This window comes from Protopterus annectens, chromosome 9.part0 (genome assembly GCF_019279795.1).
Source record: "Protopterus annectens isolate FY-2018-M chromosome 9.part0, PAN1.0, whole genome shotgun sequence".
NCBI classification, from domain to species: Eukaryota; Metazoa; Chordata; order Ceratodontiformes; family Protopteridae; genus Protopterus; species Protopterus annectens.
The window spans coordinates 2,639,436-2,662,354 of NC_056743.1; the positions used below are offsets into that span (position 1 = coordinate 2,639,436).

At 43.3% G+C, this 22,919-nt stretch overlaps 1 protein-coding gene across 1 annotated transcript in view; it reads right to left on the reverse strand.

The window, feature by feature from the left end:
• The window catches only part of PPFIA1 (PTPRF interacting protein alpha 1), a 2,891,353-nt gene that overhangs the window by 2,394,867 nt on the left and 473,567 nt on the right, over positions 1-22,919 (reverse strand). The window lies entirely within an intron of this gene.

Genomic DNA, 22,919 nt, shown 5'->3' on the forward strand with positions numbered 1-22,919 from the left:
TGCCACCCGACCTTAGTTCCCAGTGCCTCTGTCGAGTAACTATTCTGATAAAAATTAAATTTTAAAATAGAAAGAAAAAATATACAGTTGTGTGAGTATATTCTTCATGACCACATAGTTTCCAATATGATCACTGCTGCAGCACTAATCATAACATGGGAATAGTGCCATCGGTGGACATCTGACCTACTAGACTGACTTCCAGAACTTATGGATGTCCACGCACAGGACAATCCTCCCTATGGAGTGCAATACATTTTTTAATGATATATATATATATATATATATATATATATATATATATATATATATATATATATATATATATATATATGCCCTGAGGTCCTTGTAAGCTTAGCCACTAGCCAAGAGTTTAGCCCATGTTTAGACAAAACAGCACCCAATGCCCCTGTCCAGCAGGGACATGGGTGGAATCCAAGGGGTATATTTTCTGTTTCCCATCCAGTCATCCAGGTTGCACTTAAAAAAGGGGTAAAGAGGTACTCTTTTTTTTTTTTTTTTTTATTTTAAATATATATATATATATATATATATATATATATATATATATATATATATATATATATATTTTATTATAAAATATATGTTACTTAAAGATGGACACCAAACAGCGTGTTTCTGAGACCCATGTAGTTAGCTGGAATGTGTGTTCCACACCGAGATCAAAGCTAAGAGGCAGAAGACGAAATCGCCTTCTTAAAGGGGCAAAAGAAACGGGAAGCAGACACAGGAATGAAAACCGCTTATACTGTAGCACCGATTGTAATTTATATCGAGTGGGCTCATATAACGTTTACTACATTCATTAAAAGGATCGCTGCTTCAAAATAATGCACAGATATATGTTAAAGTACTAAGCCAGCATCTGAGCTGACCAAGGCTTAGGTATTAGGTGTGTAATGACAAAGCCTGCCTGGCTACAAGACTCTGAGCTGACCAAGGCTTAGGGTACAGGAGTGCAATGGCAAAGCCTATCCTGCTCCTGGGGTCTGAGCTGACCAAGGCTTAGGGTACAGGAGTGCAATGACAAAACCTAGCCTGCTCCTGGGGTCTGAGCTGACCAAGGCTTAGGATGTAGGAATGCAATGGCTCTGCAGGATTGCTCCTAGACAGGATATACAGCCTTTACATGTGAATGCATGTTAATGTTAGCACTTTGTGTCAAGGGAACCAGGAAAAGGCTATGATAGTAAAAGGTACCCTTGTGGATTGTGCTGTATGTCTAGGCATTTTGAGTTGAGTGTGTGTATGCATTATATAAAGCAGTGGTCTTGCAAAAAGCTTACTGTGTACCCATACTGACAACTGGAGAACAGTGAACATTTCTGAAAAGGCTAAATTATTTGAGTGCAGAAGAGTTTTCTAAAACCGGGTGAAAGCAAACGTGTGTTTAAGGAATAATATCAGATGTGAGACTTAGGCTGAAGGTATGGATCATCACTTCAGCAAAAAAAAGCTTCACAGTCCAAGGAAAGAGGAAGAGAGTATGCAGGAAGGATTTCTTGGAGGAAGGCAGTTTTAACTGACTACTTGTAAACAAATGGAAATGTAAAAGTTGTCAAAAATTCATTTAAAAAGACAAGGGGCAGTGAGTGCCATTTGTGCACCTGGGAGAATGAAATGCTATGAGCAGTACGGAAACAGCATTACTAGATTGACTGCTTACTTTAGCACTGAATATAATGCTTTACTGTTAAAATAATACAGAAGTCGTGCTCTTGTTTTTCCCCAAAAGATGATTTTTTTTCATTTTTCTTATGACATCAGACATTCCTCTAGTATCATACAGGAGGGGGAGAAAAGTACAGTTTTGTACCTACCATAAATGTAGATGTTCGAGGATCCACATTGCTGCAGTCCTAACTATTGGGTAGTCCGCTGTCCAGTCGGCCCGAATACCAAAGTATATGGCTGACGTCGGTCAGGGCGCATTAGACTGACGTCAGTACGTCAGGGTACTAATGCGCATGACCGACGTCATATCCTCAGTCTTTTCTTGCCCCAGATGTCAGAAGACCCTAAAAAGACAAGGCCCAATATACCTGCACCAAAAATATGTACAATATATACAAAATTATCAGCATATAACCTCACCTACACAACCACCCCTAAACACAGAGGGGAAGGAGGGAGGTAAATTGGACTGCAGCAATGTGGATCCTAACTTCTACATTTATGGTAGGTACAAAACTGTACTATGTTCTTCATTCCACATTGCTGCAGTCCTAACTATTGGGTAGAATCCCAAAGCAGAGGTAAGGGAGGCTGGCAAATCATAAAGAAGCAGGAGCTGACAACATGCCTTGCAAAATAGCTGTGGCAAAACCAGCCCTAGACTTAGAGTAGAGAGGAAGGTGATAATGCTTAGAGAAAGTATGCACTGAACTCCAAGTAGCTGCCTCCAAAATATCCTTAGTTGCCACCCCTTAGAAATGCTGTTGAAGTGGCAGTAGCCCTAGTGGAATGAGGCCTAATCCCAGCTGGAATCTCCTTGCCATGATGGGAATAACAAAATGCAATGCAAAACCCAATCCACCTAGAAATAGTTTGTTTTGACACAGGCTTGCCCTGAACTCAAAGCAAAAGAAACAAACAACTGCTGAGACTGCCTAAAATCCTTAGTCCTGCTTAAATAATAACGCAATTGCCTGTGTACATCTAAAGTGTGCAAAATCTTTTCCCTTTATTTTGGGGGTCTGCATAAAAGTAGGCAAATGAATAGTTTGGTTTAAAGCCACACTAGAAACCACCTTAGGCATAAAGGAAGGATTAGTACGTAATGATACCCTATCCTTATGGAAAATCAAAAGGGCTCTACTGCCATAAGGGCCTGCAACTCAGACACCCTTCTTGCAGAAGTAATAGCCAACAGAAAAGCAGTCTTCCATGACAAGTATTTCAAGTCAGCAGTAGCCGTGAGGCTCAAAAGGTTGTAGAGTAAGTTTTTCCAACACAAAATTGAGATCCCAAGCAGGAGTAGGAGCTCTACGTGGGGTCTTATATTCTTTGCCCCTCTAAGAAACTGCTTGAACAAAGGATGCGAAAACAATGGTGGGTCACAATCATAGTGAGCTGAAATTGCTGCAGCATGAATCTTAATGGAAGAGAAGGACAAACCTTTGTCCAATAACTCAGTAAGATATTGAAGAGCCACACTCAAATTAGGCTCAGAAATCTCCAAATTCTTTGCTGTACTCCAAAATAAAAATCTCTTCCATTTTTCATGATACTTTCCTTGTACTAGGTCTTCTAGCTTCCATAATCACATTTAAAACTTGTTGAGGAAGTTGAGACCTGCTGTGTTTCAACACAGAATATGCCAGGCTGTTAGATGAAGAGAGTGAAGCTTGACATTGAGCAGATGACCGTCCTTCTGAGATAACAGATGTGGAATCAAAGGTAAAGGCCATGGAGGCTTCCTTACCAGACTCCTTAGTAGTGGGTACCAGTGTTGCCGAGGCCAATCTGGAGCTATTAAAATCATCCTTGGCTTGTCTTGTCTGACCTTTAAGAGCACCTTTGGAAGAAGAGGCAGAGGTGGAAAGGCATACACATGAAGATTTTTCCAACTGAAAGAAAGAGCATCCACTTTCCAAGCTGTGTGATGAAACCCCTTTGTGCAAAACTTTGGCAACTGGTGGTTTAGTGGAGAAGCGAACAGATCTATGTCTGGAGTTCCCCATGACACTGTCAATTTCTGAAATACATGAAGATCCAGTTTCCACTGTGGGGATCCATGATTTGTCTGCTTAACACATCTGCTAAGGAGTTCTGTGCTCCGCAGAAACCTTGCCTGAAGAGTTAGTTGCAAGCTGAGCGCAGTCTCCCATAAAATCATTGCTTGCCTGCATAGAGGATAAGAATGTGTTCCCCTTGTTTGTTGATGTACCACATGACAGTTGTGTTGTCTGTTAGAATCAACACCTGCCCTGGAAGAAGTAACTCCTTGAAAGCCATTAATGCAAACTGGACTGCTAACATCTCCTTCATGTTGATATGTAGATGCTGTAGTCTGGCAGGCCACTTGTCTTGTATCCACTTTCCATTTAGATGAGCTCCCAAGCAATGTCCGAGGCATCTGTCGTTAAAATCTGACTCGCCTCTGGCCGGGTCACAGAGAGTCCCTTGTTTAGGTGACATTCCTGAGCCCACCACAAAAATTCTTTTTGAAGGCAAGGTATTATTTGAATGACAGTGTCCAAATCCTGGCAGTGCTGTGTCCATACATTTTGAGATACCATTGCAGCTTCCTCATATGCAGTTTGGCATTGGGAAGCACCAGAATACAAGATGCCATGAACCCTAATGCTTGAAGGACTGTCCTTGCAGTCAGCACGGACTGATGAGATAGTTGATGGAAGTAAAGGGATAGACTCTTTTGTTTGTCCGGGGTTAAAAGGCCATCTGGGCTGCTGTATTCAGTCTCACACCCAGAAAGCACATGTCTTGAGAGGGTACTAGACTGGACTTTATTTCGCTCACAGAATACCCTAGGCATCTTAGCACTGCTATAACATATTCCAGATGCTGTAGAAGGTCTTCCTTTTCTTGAGCCAGAATCAGGCAGTCGTCCAAGTAAGGATAGATTTGAATTCCTTTTAGCCTGAAGTAAGCTATCACTGGAGCCAGAACCTTTGTGAATACTCTGGGCGCAGTAGATAAGCCAAAGGGCAATGCAGAGAACTGATAATGAGAATTTCCAGCTCGAAACGCAGATACTTCCTGCAACTTAGTCTTATAGGCACATGAAGGTAAGCTTCCTTGAGATCTAAAGTTACCATCCAGTGATCTTTGCCCAGCAGAGGTAACAGCTGTTGTAACAGCAACATCTTGAACATGGGAGTGTCCAGATAAGTGTTGAGGATAGATAAATCCAAAATTGGTCTCCACGTGTTCCCCTTCTTTGGTACTAGGAACAGGCGAGAATAAAATCCTAGGCCCCTTTCTGATACAGGGACTGGCTGAATGGCCCCTATTTGGAGTAACAGAGAAATTTGCTTGTGAGCCTCTTTCCTTTGTGGAGGAGGAACGCCTGGCATGCCTTTGAAAGGGGCAATGTATGGAAATAAAACCTGTAACCGTGGTGAATGATATCCAACACCCATCTGTCTTGAGTAATTAAATCCCAATTTTCTTTGAAAAGAGACAGTCTTCCTCCCAAAGGAGCTGCCAGACGAGAATCTACTGGCAGCTGAAAAGGCAGGTCATTGGGTCTGTTTACGAAAGGACTGACCCCTGCCCTCACCAGAAGTCTGAGCAGGTGAACTCCTGTTCTAGGCCTAAAAGAACCTTGAGCTCTGCCCCTACCACGCCTAGACCTACCCCTAGACTGGGAATCATAAGCAGGATATGTCCATCCCTTAGTAGGCCAATTTCTACTAAACTTCGGGCTGCACCTGCAAAAATCTTTAACAGTTTGCATAGACTTAGCTTTGTCCTCCATTTTCTTTAAAACTGCTTCCACAGGCGAACCAAACAACACATCAGACTGTAAAGGAGCATCCAAAATCCTTGTCTTAACATGCTCAGCTAAATTCTGATCCCTCAACCAGGCATGCCTGCGAAGAACAGAACTAGTGGCAGCCACCCTCGAGGAGGCCTGTACAGCATCAAAACCACATTGCAAAGAATGCTTACCCACTTGTTCAGACACATGAACTAAATCCAGCAACTCTTTACACTCAATACCTTCCGCCAAAGCATCCACCTTAGATTTCAATTGTGAAAGGAGATAATTTTGATATTTTAGCATGTGAAACTGACAATTCAACGCCTCATGGCTAAAGTGGAAGAAGTATACACTTTCTTTCCCCATCTATCCAAAGCCCTTGCCTCTTTATCAGTGGGAACAGGGTTTTTAACAACAGAGGCCTTAACACCTTTAGGTCCCTGAGAAACAGTTTCGGGTCTGCCCTAGGACTCTTAAAAGATACTTATGAGCTTCAGGCACCCTATAGTACCTATCAGGTTTAACAGGAGCAGGAGGCAAAGAATCAGGGTTCAGGGAAGCCTCTGCTAAAACATCTTCCACCACATTCAACACAGGAGGTATAGCTAAGGGCCTATGCTGGGGTAAAACAAGAATTCCCTAAGCCTTTTCCTGGAATCAGAGTAATCTTGGCCTTCCCATTTAAAGTGCTCCCTCATGGAATGCAGAGTCTCTGAAAATGAGAAATCCTCAGGAGGAGAAGCTGTAGGAGTGGAATCATCCACATCAGAATCAGAATAAGGAGGATACTCCTGCAAGTCTTCCGCAGAAGACTCAGAAGCCTCTGAACACTGTTCAAAACTCTCAAACTCAGGTTCCACCCTAGGCCTCTTATCAGGAGGGGGCATAGAACCTCTAATCATAGTAATCAAATCTTCTGCCATTTTAAGCATATGTTTCTTAGGCACAGAACCTGAAGTGCTAGGAGAAGCCCCCACTGAAGCTAAACTTGGCCTACCTCTCAAAGAAGTTTTGGAAACAGAAGGAGAGGCTCTAACTACCTTGGGAAGAGAGGGAAGAACAGTTACCTGAGAAGCCCCCTCAGCCTGGCCTACCTCCTGAGAAGGCACATCCTGTAACAGTAAAGTCTCTGCCTGAGGCTCCAAAGAAACTCCTGGCAAAACCTCTGGCTCCACTGAGCCTTCTAAAGAACCGGCGTCCGGGACTGCCGGTTCATCAACCCTAGGCTTCGCTGTTTTGTCCTTGCGCTTTTGATAAGCGGCCGGAGCATCCGACAGCATTTTATAATTGCAACGCTTCCCAAACACTAACCTGGCACAGTCTAACCTTCTCTTAATAGTGCGTTTGTTAAATCTAGCACAAGAGCGGCATCCAACAACGGCGTGCTCAGGCCCTAAACAAGGTATACACAAGGTATGGTAATCCCTATGAGGTATCTGTTTCCCACAAGAAATACAGTTATTCACTTTTTCTGACATCCGTTAAATACTGAGGCAAGAAAAACCAAAATGTTCCCAACGGGTACTTAGCCAACTTTGATTCGGTCTGAAACTCCGACTTCAGAAAATTTCAGAACGCCAACCTGCACTCGCAAAACTGCTTCTGCATCGGACCATGCGGCAAAAAAGACTGAGGATATGACGTCGGTCATGCGCATTAGTACCCTGACGTACTGACGTCAGTCTAATGCGCCCTGACCGACGTCAGCCATATACTTTGGTATTCGGGCCGACTGGACAGCGGACTACCCAATAGTTAGGACTGCAGCAATGTGGAATGAAGAACATCACTCGTGACTTGATTTTCCACGGTCAATTTGTGAGAGCTTTGCTTAAGACCTTCATACTAAAATACTTACTACTAAATGTTATCAACCTTCTGTGCATATCGGAGGTTAAAATGTAAGCAAAATCTGTTGCATAACTGCATATTTGTGGCTTTATTTTCCAAGTTTTGGTAGGATCAGCAATTAGTGGTTTTTGACCCACATTCATGTTCTATGCCCCAAGGTGCTCCTATGGCTTTTTCTATACAGATGAAACTATTAAAAGTTAAAGTAAGGTGTTAGCAGCACCTGAAGGCTATAAGGCACAAGAAACTAGAGAGTTCTTTAGCCACTCAAGTTTTCAACATCTAAATGCAGTATCTGGATTGGTTTACCTTTAAAATGTTGCAACACACTTGTGCAACTGTTTACTTACCAGACTTGAAATATCAGAAACGGCAACGTCGAATGCTCAAAATTGTGAGCCTAGTACTTAAAGAAAGTCAACACTCAGGGCGTCAACTTTGAGCAAAACTAACTAATTTTCAGGTTTCTGCTATCTATGAATGTTTTGTAAGGGGGCAAGTCCCCCTGCACCCCCCACACCCCCTGCTACTTATATATATATACCAACTCTGAGATTGCACAACAGTGAGGGAAAGGGTGCATTTCCCAAGCCCCACTATAGTGCGGTCTCCACTCCAAATGCCGGATTAATAACCGCGAATGCACACTAACATTTGCTGTTGTGAGTTCGGCATTCTTTCTTTCACTAATATGAATTTTGAAAAAAGATACTTTCACAGACGTGTGTCGCGCAAGTCAGCCACGACATTTTAAAGGTAAACCGCCTAGATTACAGGCTTGTATTTTGGAACAGACTGCTGGGCAATGAGAAAAGTGCTGTGATTTTAAAATACTACTGCATAAGGAGTCTGATGACATTTGAAATGGTGCTACTTCAAAGCCTAAAAACTTGCATACTACATGTAAATGGATGCATCTGATTACTTGCTTTTTAATGGTTTTATTACACTTGTTTTGTTACTGGTTGTTTTCCACTTTTTTTTTAAACTTTATTTTATTTACTCTGTCTGCAGTTTTAATTTCCACTAAAGGCTTTGTCAAGGTCCTAGAGAAGTAAATAAATAGCCCTTTCTATCTGAGTTGCAGTTACCCTTATTTAACCTTTTCTTGTTTTAGTCATTTTTGGTTTTACTGTCCTTCCAGAAGGACCTAAAATGACTGACTGTGGAAGGGCTGGACAGAGACAAAATGGAACTCTAGATGAAGGGCTCCACGATGGCTTCCTGCTGCCCACTCCATGCACATCTGCTGGGGACCTCCATATTTTCCATCCATCCTGGCTTCCCACACCAGTCAAATTCCATTGTTCTCCCTTTTCTCATGTTTTATCTTACTCTTTTACCTTTTCTTGCATCATTTCAACACATTCTAACTGGCCAGGATTGCACTGTAATAACTGTGTAGGAAAATACATGAATTAAGCTGGGGGTTTGGGGGAACTAGACCACCAGCACATTGAGTACTAGATGCTGTGAGGAGTAACTTAAGCATTTTTCCCCACAATTTTGATCCAGTGATGGTTTGAACAAAAATATATGGAAAACTTCAAGGAAGAAATAAGTTGTGCCCACAGGTTAATGCTAAAATCTAACAAAAAAAGAAGTTATGTACCTACCATAATGTTCCATATTACTTGTCTTCATCTCGCCTTCTTTCTTGCTGGTTGGGATCTGAGCCGATCCTCTGCTCGGACTCGGCCATCTTCTATAGATCGAGAGCTGTTTACTGGCTCAAGGCTACCCCCTATCCCATGATGCCTAGCGCTAGCTACCCAGATCTCGTTTGAAATAGCTAACCCCAGCCATAGCTATATAATGAATGCCTCCAAGCAAAAGGATGAGCTTACCTGTCATACTCTCTGAGTCAGCAGAAGAAACAAACCAGAGAACACTCAGCCAGTGAAACCTGAAATGAGATGATGACAACTAACATGGAACGTTATGGTAGGTACATAACTTCTTTATGTTAAGTTGTCTATCTCGCCTTCATTTCTTGCTGGTTGGGACAGCGTCCCTAGCACCTACAATCCTGGGTGGCTCATTGGAACAGACTTTTCAGAACAGTGGAACCAAAGTTAGCTCTACTCCTGGAGACCATATCTAACTTTTAATGAGAAATAAAGGTATGAGGGTTTGCCCACATAGCAGCTGCACAGATAGAGTCCATGGGAACCTATACTGGAAGGCTACAGAGGTGGGCCAAGGCCCTAGTAGAATGACCTTTTGGTTTGATGGACAACTCTGTTTCTCAGTTGATAGATTAAGGTAATAATGTGAGACAACCACCTGGATAAGGTCACCTTGGAAACTGGAAGACCTTGTTTGCCCCGAGCATAGGAGAGGAAAAGTTGGTCCAACTTCCTTATATCCTTTGTTCTATGCAGGTAAAAACGCAATTGTCTATGAACATCCAATTGGTGTCATTTGTATTCTGCCTTGTTGGTGTGGTTAGGGAAAAACACAGGGAGGTCTATAGATTGGTTTAGATTATTTTCTGAGCAGACTTTCGGAAGGAAAGAGGGATTAGTCCTCAGAGCAACCCTGTCCTTATGAAAAACTAAGTACGGAGGACGAACACTTAGTGCCTGAAGTTCAGAGACGCATCTGGCTGAAGTAACAGCAACCAGAAAGAGAGTTTTCCAAGATCCAAACTTAATGGAGCAGGATGCTGCCGGTTCAAAAGGGGGTATAATTAAGGAGGTTAGTGCCAAATTAAGGTCCCAAGGAAGAGGGGGATCTCTCACTGGGGGGCCTAAGGAGAGTAGTCCCTCTGAGAAAAGCTTTACGCAGCTTATGAGACCATGTTTACATTAGACAACCCAACATGAAAGTTAGAGATGGTCGCCAATTGAACCCTGATTGTAGCAGAACTGACCCAGAATGAAAAAGTTATGCTATGAACTCCAAGATTTCGTGTACTGGGGCTGAAAAGGGATCTATGTTCCTAGCCTCTGCCCAACAAGAAAAACGTTTCCATTAAGTCTTTCTAGTGGAGGACTTGTGAGAGGAGACAATCTCACGAACGGCCGGGGAAATGCTGGGAAGCCTGGCTAGGGTTGGAAGTGGAGCAATCAAGCTGTGAGCTGGAGTGTTTGGAGGGATTGATGCAGCCCGCCTGACTGATGAATCAGCAGGTCTGGAATAGGATCCAGAGTCCAGGGCTGCTCGAGAAGGTAACGGTGCAGGAACGGGAACCATATCTGTCAAGGCCAGTAGGGGGCAATGAGGATCATTTTGCAACCCAACAAAATAGCTTTCTGTATGACTTTCAGTATAAGAGGAAATGGAGGGAAGGCATAAAGAAGTCCCTGAGGCCAATCGTGGACTAGAGCACCTCTGGGAGAGTGACCGGGAAGCAGAAGAAGGGAGAAGTAGTTGCTGCATCTGCTGTTGAAAGGGGTGGCAAAAAGATTGCAGCAAGGCTGTCCCAACTTGCGGAAGATCAGATCCGCAACTACCTGATTCAGAGACCACGCGTGAGGCATGAGAATAACTCTGCTGAGCCTGTCCGCTATGAAGTTGGACCTCCCAGGAATGTGTGTCGGAATCAGAAATCGTTGGGAGGAGATCGCCCACTGCCAGAGTCTGAGTGCTTCTCGACATAGGGGGTAGGACCTGGTTCTGCCCTGCTTGTTGATGTACCACACCACTGACATGTTGTCCGTTTGAATTGCAATGGTCCCAGAAGGGAAAGAGTCCTGAAGAGCTTGCAACACTAGGAGCACGGCTCTCATTTCTAAGACGTTTATGTGCAGATGGTACTCGTGAGGCTGCCAAATGCCTTGGACTGTCCTGCTCTGATAATGCTCCCCCCACCCTATCAAGGAGGCATCGGTCACTGTGGCAACCGGAGGGGGCTGAATGAATGGTCTGCCCTGAGACACTAGTGGGGAGACCATCCACCAGGAAAGGTGCCTTTTGCATGTTTCTGTACTCATGATCATGTGAGACATGGGCAGCTGTTGAAAAGACCACTGAGTGAACAGAAGCCACTGAAGGATTCTCATGTGAAAGCAGGCCAGAGGAATTAGAAGAATTGCAGCTGCCATGGAACCCAGAGTTTGAAGAACCAACCTGACTTGGACCCTTTTGCACTGCATTAGTATTTGTACTTGCTGGCAAATTGTGGTCACCTTGTCTGGCGGTAGCCTTGCGGACATACTCCTTGTGTCTAAGTCTGCTCCTATATAGGTAATAGATTGACAGGGCAACAAGGCAGATTTTTCAAAGTTTATTGTAATGCCTAGCTGGGAGCAAATTGTGATTGTGTAGTCCCTGGCTTGTACAAGTTGATGCCTGGTAGTAGCAGTAAGGAGCCAGTCACCTAGATATGGAAACACCTGGAATCCTCGATGTCTCAGGTGAGCCGTGACCACTGCCATACATTTTGTGAACACCCTGGGGGCTGTGGTGAGACCAAAGGGCAGAGCTCTGAACTGGTAATGACTGGCTCCCAGCCAGAAGCGATGGAATCTCCTGGAGTGCCTGTTCATTTTGATATGATGGTACTCATTCTGGAGATCTATGGAGCACATCAAATTGTCCTGACCCAGAAAGGGTAGAATGGACTGTAGCGTGACCATCCGAAACTTTGTTCTTTGAACAGACTTTAGTCTGCTGAGATCCAGAATCGGTCTCCAGTCCCGTCTTTTTGGTACCAAAAAGAACCTTGAGTAAGTTCCGGATCTGTGTTGGTCTGCCGGGACTTCCTGGATGACACTTTTTTTCTAGCAGTTTTGAAACTTCTATGACTGCTTGGTCCCTCAGATTGGGTGGAACATCTGGAAGGGATTTGCTTGACGGTAAGGGGGTTGAAAGAAGGGAATTCTGTAACCTCTGGATATTACTGAGTGTACCCATTTGTCTTGCGTTAAATTCTGCTAGGCTTTTGGGTACAGTGATAGCCTTCCCCCGACTACATCCAGAAGCGGGCAGCCGGACAACCCTTCAGGAATGCTGGATGGGCTTCTCAGAGAAGGATTCTCTGCTACCCTGGTTCTGCAGACCCCCTCTGCCACGAGGGCGGCGTCTGTTGTTGTTGTTGTTCCCTCCCCTTCCCCTGGAAGAAAAATCGCTACGTGTGTCAGGCGAGGCTCCCTGGGATTTTCAAAACCACATTTTACCACTCTTCTGACCCTTGGGGTATGGTCTGGAAGGAGTGGAAAAATGGACTCCCACGGCAGAGAGAGTCTTGCCTTCTTGCTCACACCTAGTCAGAGTGTCTTTCACCTTTGGTCCAAAGAGAAAGGAACCATCAAAGGGGGTGTTGGTGAATGACACTCTAAAGGGTTCCGCAAAATTACACAGCCACATCCAGGCGTGTCTCCTAAGGGCCACACCCGTACCTGCGGCTCTACTCGCACCATCGGCTGCATAGGAAATGAGCCTCATGGAGAAGCTGACTACAGAATTAAGGGTCACCAGCTGAGAAGCCACTTTAGCTTGAGCCCCTTCAGCTGATGGATCCTGAAGGGTATCTCCATGCTCTTTGAGATCCCTCTGAAGCCGGGTAAAATGGTATAAGTAACTCAGTGACCTCATAGAAAAGGTCGCTGAAGCAAACATTCGCTTCCCGTATCTATCCATAGTCCTGGACTCCTTGTTAGGAGGATGGACAGACGAAGAAGTTTCCACTAACTCTTTCTTAGTGGCTGCTGCTACCACCATGGCATCCACAGGAACACCTTTGGTAAGGAACTGCTTATCAAGGGGTGCAGTGATAAACTTACCGGGTCTCCTTGGGGTTGGTTCCACTGTATCCGGGGCTGACCAAGCCTTTCGAGCCACCACTGACATGAGTGGAACGAAAGGCGGAGAAACCCAGGAGGTGGAAGGTCGGGAACCGAACGCATCCAGGAATACAGACTCATCCTCGGCAGGGGCTAGGGGATTCCAGTTCCCCCTCTGCTTAAGCATTTCTAGGATGTCCGAGAAGGAAACATCTTCAGAGGGGGATCTCGGGGGCCCTTCCGATTCATCTAAGTCTGTATCAGAAGTGACAGACTCAGGGGAGTCAATGTGCTTCCTCTTGCACTTCTTCTTCCGAGGGGGCTCCTCTGAATGATCAGGGGAGGCCTCGGAAGAAGAGTAAACACCCAAGGGGGTGCCCTGGACCGCCGGTTCCCCACGCTTGTGGTCTGGAGGAGGAGCAGAGGTTGACGCAGGCACTACAGGGGATGGAACTGGTGGGGTCAAATGTGGAGCTGACTCAGTGGCCAGCACACTCCTCATGACATCGAAGGCATCCCTGCCACGATGCACAGAAGGCTCCGGTACCAAGGAAATCAGAATCCTTCTCTGCACCGAGGGAGACGGCTCCGAGGCCGATGAAGGAGCCGAGCTCACCTGCGCTGAAGCTCCGAGAGGGAGAACGGGGTCGGACAAGGGTCCTCGGAGCCAACAAGGGAGCCTTGGTGCCCAGATCCCTTGACGGATGGCACCATCGATGGAAATGGAGCAGACAACGGAACCGAAGGAGAAATAGTTATCTGAGCAGACGGTTCCACGACTCTAACCCCAACAAACTCCAGCTCCGTGCTCAATGGAGTTGGAGGAGGAATATCGATAGAAGTGGACAGAGCAGACACCTGTTGAGGAGGGCTGGACAACATCTAGGCAAGTGCCTGCGACTTCAGTAACCTACTGACCACTCTCTCCACGTCGTGATCCGAGAGCCAAGAGGACCGACAGGAGTGGGAAGATCTGCGATGCGCTCACTCTGCAGCAGGGTAGACAGAGGAGCCAAATGTATGGATTCTAGAGAGGGGGACGTCAGCCTCTTGTGGCTCCGCGACGGCTCTGCAGATACTGATGGAGCTGACGGGGAGACAGTCGCCTCGGTTCCAACCGGAACCAAAGTAGCAGGTAAAGTTTGAACCAATGACGGCTCCGAGCTTGGAGCCGCCGATTTGGTTGGTTTTGGGGATTTCACAGGCTGAGCCTTGGCCGGTGAATCCTGGGCTTAAGAAGACCCCTCAGAATAGGCTTATTCTTGCGCTCCTGCAGAACTCTTGGGCTAAATGCAAGGCATATAGAACAAGAGTCCTGCAGGTGCACTGCACCTCAGCAATAGATGCAAAAAGTGTGCCCATCTGTCAGGGACATTTTCTGACAGCATGAGTCACACTTCTTGAATCCAGACACCTTGGATTCTTTAGACATATCCAACAAAATACCTGAAAGATACTACAAAGATTTTTGGCCAAAAAGCCGAACAGCGATAACAGAATACCACAACACTAACAACAAAAGGCAAAAACACACAGTATACTACAGCTAAAGATTGTTTTTTTTTTTTTTAAACTAGGAAGCCTCTAACTTAAACGGCTACCTAACAATAAGATAGAAGGAAAGGCTTAAACGCAACTCTAACCTGCAAGAAGGGATAGGGGTGGGGGAGGGGGAGAACTCTCTAATTTAAACGAGTTCTAAGGGAAGGGCTACCAATACACTCAACTAACACAACAAGTTATAGACTACAGTTTAAACAATAAACTCCCAGAAAAGGCACTAATCTGACAAAAACAGTTCAATACGAAACTTAGCCTGAGCCAGTAAAAACATCTCGCAGCTGAAGCGGCAAACGAGATCTGGGTAGCTAGCGCTAGGCATCATGGGATAAGGGGTAACCTCGAGCCAGTAAACAGCTCTCGAGTTATAGAAGATGGCCGAGTCGGAGCAGAGGATCGGCTCCGATTCCAACCAGCAAGAAACGAAGGTGAGATAGACAACTTAACATCAGTTGTTCCAAATAAACCAAAAATGAAAAATCCTTGTGAGGAAACAAATCATATCTGAGAACAGTGCCTGCTTCCAAAAAAATCCATCACCTGCTCTGTACACATCTGGTGTTAGATTTGGAATGAAGTGAAAGAAAGTACAGTTTTGTACCAACCATAAATGTAGATGTCCGATAGGAATGCATCTGCAGTCCTTACAAATGGGTTGTCCTGTCGTCAGGCAGCCCTTGATCGGATTCCAAAGTCTGGGTCTGGCTTCGGCTGGTATCGCACTTCACCCGACGTCATTGCTGCAGTTACTCGGGTATAAAGGCATCAGCCGACGCCATTTTCCTCAGTGTTTCTTGCCCCAGATGCCAGGTGCCCTCTAGGAAGGCTAAATTTTGATAAATGCCAATGGTTCAAAATATTAGAGAGCAAACAAAAAATAAGCATGTATGTACATATATACAAACAAATACACCATAATAGATTCCCCAGCTAGCTATAAGAGGGCAAATACCTAGGAGTACCACAGAGGGGAAGGAGGGTGGGTAATCCTGACTGCAGATGCATTCCTATCGGACATCTACATTTATGGTAGGTACAAAACTGTACTATGTCCTTCAAGGATGCATCTGCAGTCCTTACAAATGGGTAGAATACCATAGCCAAACTGGGGGAGGAGGAAAAATAGAATTATGGTGTAGTTAAGATCCCTTGCAAAACAGCAGTGGCAAAACCTGCTCGGGATCTAGAGTATAAAGGTAAATTATAATGCTTGGCAAATGTATGCACGGAGCTCCAAGTAGCAGCCTCTAAAATGTCTTTGGTAGCCACTCCTCGTAGAAAAGCTGTGGTAGTGGCTGTAGCTCTTGTAGAGTAAGGCCTGATGTTTTCTGGAGTTTTCTTTCCATGGTAGGAGTAACAAAATCTAATGCAATTTCCTATCCACTTAGATATTGTCTGTTTTGTAATTGCTTTCCCTTCCATTCCTGCTGCATATGCTACCAGTAGCTGGTCAGTTTTTCTATTGCTCTTGGTCCTGTCCAGGTAGTAGCGTAATTGACTGTGTACATCCAAGGTATGCAACAGTCTTTCTCCCCTGTTCTGTGGATTGGGGAAGAATGTAGGTAGGTGGATAGCCTGATTTAAAGATACTCTGGAGACCACCTTAGGCATAAAAGTAGGATTTGTTCTCATGGACACTCTATCTTGATGGAAGATCAGAAAGGGTTGTACTGCCATTAATGCCTGTAGCTCAGAAACCCTTCTTGCTGAAGTGATTGCCAGCAGGAAAGCAGTTTTCCATGATAAGTATTGCAATTCAGTTGTTGCTGCTGGTTCGAAAGGAGGTAGTGTCAATTTTTCTAGCACAAAGTTCAAGTCCCATGCAGGTAATGGTGGCTTCCTAGGAGGTTTTACATTTTTAATTCCTCTCAGAAACTGCCTGAGCAGAGGATGTGAGAAAACTGGAGGATCCAAGTCGTATTCTGCTGAAATAGCTGAGGCATGAATCTTAATGGAAGAGTAGGACAGGCCTTTGTGGAATAGCTCTGCCAAGTATTCCAGGATGTTGGCTATGTTTACCAGTGACACATCTTCCCCTTTAGCAGTACTCCAAATGAGATATCTTTTCCATTTTGCTGAATAGGTTTTCCTTGTTGAAGGTCTGCGAGCTTCTAAGATAATGTCCTTAACCCTTTGGGATAAATTTGGGTTAATTTGTCTTATGCAATGTTCCAGGCAGTCAGCTGCAGAGTTTTCAGGTTTGGATGCAGGGTGTTGTAATTGTTCTGAGTTAACAGCAAGGGAACTAGGGGCAATATCTGCTCCCGAGACATGCTCCTCAGTAATGGGTACCAATGTTGCCTTGGCCAATCTGGAGCTATCAGAATGATCCTTGGACGTTCCTCTTTGATCTTCAATAGCACCTTGTGCATCAAAGGAAGTGGTGGGAATGCATATGCTGACAGATTTTTCCAACTGAAGGATAGTGAGTCCACCTTCCATGCCAGTGGGTGGTACGTCCTGGGGCAGAATTTCTTTAATTGGTGATTGAGTGGGGATGCAAATAAGTCTATTTCTGGAAGACCCCATTTTCTTGTAATGGTTTTGAAGATGTCCGGATGTAGCATCCATTCGTGGGCATCCGTGGTAGTCCTGCTTAATATGTCTGCTAGAGTGTTTTCTTTTCCTGGTACAAAGATTGCTTGTAACTGAATGTTGTAACTCAGGGCCACATTCCAGAGGTCCAGGGCCATCCGGCATAGAGGGTACGAATGTGTGCCTCCCTGCTTGTTGATGTACCACATAACTGTGGTGTTGTCTGTCCTTATCATCAATTGGCCTTGTCGAAGAAATGGTTTGAAAGTCTGAATTGCCAGTTTTACTGCCAGCATTTCCTTTAGGTTTATGTGTAGGTGCAGCTGCTCTTGAGTCCATAAACCCTGTATGCATTTGTTCATCATGTGGGCCCCCCAACCGAGGTCTGAGGCGTCCGTTGTGATGGTTTGGCTTGGTTGAGTGCTGTTGAAGGGCAATCCTTCGTTTGATTGACAGGCCTGAGCCCACCATTGGAATTCTTGCTTCAGGCATGGAATTATTGGAATTTGAGTTTCTAGGCTGTGCTTGTGCTGAGACCATAAATTCCTTAGGTACCACTGTAGTTTTCTCATATGCAGTCTGGCATGTGGGACCAATATTATGCAGGATGCCATGAAGCCCAATGCTTGTAGGACTTTTCTTGCCGTTAGATGGTTTTGTTTTGTTAATGCCAGGAAGTAGAGAGGGAGTTGCTCCTGCTTTTCTACTGTTAGGAATGCCATTTGTTTGGATGTGTCCAGCTCCGCAAAAAGGTTATCTTTTGGGATGGTATCAGCCTTGACTTTTTTATATTGACTGTGTATCCCAGGGCTTGTAGAAGATAAATGACTCTTTTCAAGTCTTCTGCTAGCTTGTTTTTGTTGTCCGCTTGTATTAGGCAGTCGTCCAGGTAAGGGTAGATTTGGATTCCCTGAAGCCTGCAATGAGCGATTACTGATGCCAGGCATTTCGTGAACACTCTGGGCAGTAGATAAGCCAAAGGGCAATGCTGAGAATTGATAATGCTCTGATCCTGCAAGAAATCTGAGGTATCTTCTGCAATTTGGTTGTATGGGGACGTGCAGGTATGCCTCCTTGAGATCTAGAGTTACCAGCCAAGACTCCTTGCCCAGCATGGGAAGAAGCTGCTGTAGGGTCAGCATTTTGAATTTTGGAACAATGAGGAATGTGTTTAAAGCGGACAGATCGAGAATAGGTCTCCATTTGCCTTCTTTCCTTGGTACTAGGAAGAGTCTGGAGTAAAAGCCCTTTCCTTGCTCCATATGTGGTACCTTTTCCACAGCTCTCATCTTTAATAATCGATTTACTTGTTGTAGAGCTTCTGCCTTTTGATTTGGAGGTAGGTTTGGCATTCCTCTCTTTCCTGGTAGAGTATGGAAATGAAACCTGTAACCTTGGTCTATTGTCTGCAAAATCCACTTGTCTCTTGTGATGTAATGCCAGTTCTTTGTAAATAAAGCTAGCTTCCCGCCTAAGGGTGCTTCTAGTTGTTCCCTGGCAGGCGGTGCCAGAGCCAAGTCACTGTGATTGTCCTGTAGTAGTGGTGGTGGCTGTGTCTGTGCCTCGCTGGTTGTTACCCTGCCACTGGCGTCCCTGTAGGCACCTCTGGATTGGTTTCTGCCTCTTGAGCGCCTATTCCTGCCTCTCTGTGCTTTGGAGGAGTCTGGAAAGGACCAATTCTTGGAGGGCCAATTCCTGCTAAACCTTGGAGGTTGGACCTGTAAGAAATCTTTCACTGTTTGGACAGATTTTGCCTTCTCTTCCATCTTCTTCAGCACCTGTTGTGCAGGAGAGCCAAACAAATTGACCTTGTCCATGGGAGCATCTAATAGTTTTGATTTGACATGGTCCGTAAGACCTGCTCTTTTAACCATGCATGCCTTCTGATAACTGTGCCAGTCATGGCTGATCTAAAGGAAGCCTCCAGTGCATCATAGCCGCATTTTAAAGAATGGTTACTAACTTGCTGAATGTTATGTACCATTTCCTGAACATATTTCTTGTCTAAAGGTTCATCAGAGGACAGATTTGTGGTTAACTGGTCTAGCATAAATTCTTGATACTGGATCATATGAAATTGACAGTTCAAGGCCCTAGCTGACAGAGTAGCAGAAGTGTAAACTTTTTTACCCCATCTCTCTAAGGACCTGGATTCCCTTTCAGAGGAGAGGGGATTTTTGGCAGAGGTAGATGCTACAGCCTTAGGCCCCTGGGAGATAGTCTCGGGATCTGCAAAAGGAGCCTTGTATAAATGGTGATGTGTGTCCGGGACCCTGTAGAACCTATCGGGCTTAGCAGGGGCCGGAGGTAATGAATCAGGAGCAGTACAAGCATCATTAAATGCATCATCTACAACAGACAGAACTGGAGGTATAGCTAAAGGCCTATGTTGTGGTAAATGCAAAAAGGTTCTAAGCCTTTTTCTGGAGTCTGAAAAATCTTGGCCCTGCATAACAATATTAGCCAGGATCTTTTGTTTGACCAATACTATACAAATTATGCAAACATCATCAAGGATGTGGAACACAGTTGTGACATTATATATGACAAAAAACAAAACAAAATTAAGAGGGATACCAAGATTTATGCATCCGGCAGGGTGTACCCAAAGTCACATTGTATACATCATGGAAAGAACAAAACGATCGACAGTATTGGCCGTTTGGATGTTCTTGATGACATCACTTCCCCTCCTCAATCGGAAGAATATGTACAACGACAACATGGTAGCCCGGGTAACGTTGATGGGCTTAGAAGATCTAAAAGACTCAGAGGACAATATGTTTTCGAGGATAATGATGATTTTGAAAGTACAGGCGCACGGCCAAGGAGGGATCTGGATTATTACAAAAAAGTGAATTTTCAAAAAAACGCGTGGGGGGCGCGCAAGTAGCCGATGGCGTCCACCACGATAAGGTACTTGGTAAGCACTCTCATATGTTTTCAACTCTCAGTTGTGATTCGACAAAAACGGATGCTAGCATTAGCGTCGTATCTTTGGTTTTTAAAGATATTAACTTTACAGAAAACGTTTTATGTAACAGTAGTTTAGTTGATAATATGTCTAGTAATTTTTTAGACATGGACAATACATCTCAATTTGGGGTATTAGATGACATGACGGATGACACTATGAGTGGAATAAATCAACGGATGATTCTGGATCTTATGGACAGTAATGTTTCAATTTATGATTTGACTTTACACCATAACGATGGGCAATCACCAATATGCAATACCAGTGTTTTAAATGGGCGAGAGAAGAATAATGTATGTAATATTATGTGCAATAACTGTACAGGTTTGTCTAGTTTAATACATGAAGAAGCTGTTGCAGATTTGAATGAGCACATAACACCTGACAGTGTATTTGACCATGAAGGGGAATGTGTTTTATTTTCTCAACCAAACATTGTGGTAAATGATAAGGGTGATTTTAAACTATATAATTACACAAGTCAGGTATTTGATAGTGATTGTGTCAACCTGTTTTCAAAGGGTTTTAGTTTTGTTCCATGCAGAAGAGGGAATATAGTGAATACAATTGTTGATTTAAAATTATTCACTAGAAAATTAAATTTAAAAATTTTGTATCAAAGTAACTCTTGGGATATAAATACACATGGTAAACATAATTTGTCTAAACTAAGTACGTTTAATCCACCCATGCACGAGAAGGTGGCCTTTTTTGAAAAGGTAACGGAAAATGATATCAGGGATGTTTTTACAAAATACCACACAAAGTATAACAATAATATGACCAAAAAGGAGGAAGCCACATTAAAAAGAATTCTGTCTACTAAAAGCATTAGAATTATGAAACCTGACAAGGGCAGTGGAGTAGTCATTGTTGACTACCAGGATTATGTAACTTATATGAATGCCCTTTTGACGGGAGACACATATGCGGAAATTAGTAGGAATGAAATTAACATAGCTCATAAAAGAATAGATACGACACTATATGATATGTTACACCAGGGTGAACTGGATGAACAGGATTGGCGTTTTTTACAAAATGAATACCCAGTCATTAGTGGAATTTTTGGCATCCCCAAAATACACAAAGGCTTGGACAATTTACAGTTCAGAGCCATTGTGGATGGCAAACGTAGTAAAACACACTTTATCAGTCAGTATTTAGATTATTATTTAAAACCTGGTATAGAATATTTTGCACATATACTAAAGGATTCATGGGATTTTTTAGCCAAAATTAACTCCATTGCATTTAATCCGGGAGATACATTTATTACTATGGATGTTTGCAATTTGTTTACGGTTATCCCCCACGACAAGGGGCTGGAATGGTTAGAAGAACAGTTATTTTACACAAATTTATATGATCAAAATAAAATTAAGGTATTGACTAAACTCATGGGGATCGTGTTAAAAAATAATTTTTTATATTTTGAAGGCGCCTATTTTAAACAAAAGAGTGGGGTTGCCATGGGGGCAGCTTGCGCCCCCAGTTTTTCAAACTTTGTATTAACATACTGGGAGTCAAATTATGTGTTCAATTCAGAATTTTTTACATATGTTAAATTTTACGGCCGTTTTTTAGATGATTTATTTAAGGTTTAAAGGCCTTTGAGTATTTAGATAGTAGTGTTTGGTTTTTGAAATTTACACATAATGTAAGTCAGGACAGTATAAGTTTTTTGGACATTAAATTAACTTTTGACACAAGCAAAAACAAGTTAACATCCAACATATATAGAAAACCCACCTTCTCAAATTCTTACTTACACTATGACAGCTGGCACCCTGACCACCAGAAAAAGGCTGTGGTCAAAGGCCAGCTGGTTAGAGCAGCCAGAATGGTAAGTGAGGAGGTGGACTTTCACAATGAATTACAATTCATTATTACACTTTTTGTGAATCGGGGCTACCCAACGGAATTCTGTAGTAGCATTGCCAATGAGGTCATAAACAAAAGGGAGAACGGCTTTTATAAAGCCTTATTGAACGACATTGCGGGTATGCCTGACAGTAGTAATCAAACTAAAAACATTGGTAATAAGCGATTTGTGTGTAACAGTACACCTTTATTCATTACCACTTTTAATGACACCTTTGAGGTCATTAGAAGCATTATTAAAAAGAATTGGAATTTCATAAAACTGGATAACACAATGGGGGAACTTTTCAAAGGAAATATTACATATATTTTTAGGAAAGATATATCATTTAAGGTGTTATTTGAAAGTCTAAATGCTGGGGGTGTGAAGTCTTCTAATAAACCTATGGGTAATTTTAAATGTGGAAGGTGTTCTGTATGTAAACATGTAATCAATATTGATAAAACGGTGACAGTTAATAGACATATTGTCAGGATACACCAACATATTAATTGTTACACACGCAATATTGTTTATATTGCAGTATGTCAACAATGTGAAAGTTTTTATGTTGGGAAAACTAGCAGGCGTATGAGGGATAGGATAAAAGAACACATATCAGACATTAAAAATGGAAAGTTAACCAACGTCTTAGCAAGACATATAAATCAATGCAACAGTCACCATTTTAAGTTTTTTGGAATATTCCACCAGAACGTGGATCAACAAGGTAAAATTACTAAATTTAACCTTGATATAATAGAATTAAGAATGCAAATTTTATTGAATGCCCATCAGTACCCTGGTTTGAATGAATATATAAGCATCAAACCCATATTATGGTTACACAGTATTAAAGGCAGTTAATGTGGCATATTTACTAACTCACATCCATATACTTAAACATTTTATTTTATTTTAATTAAATTTCTC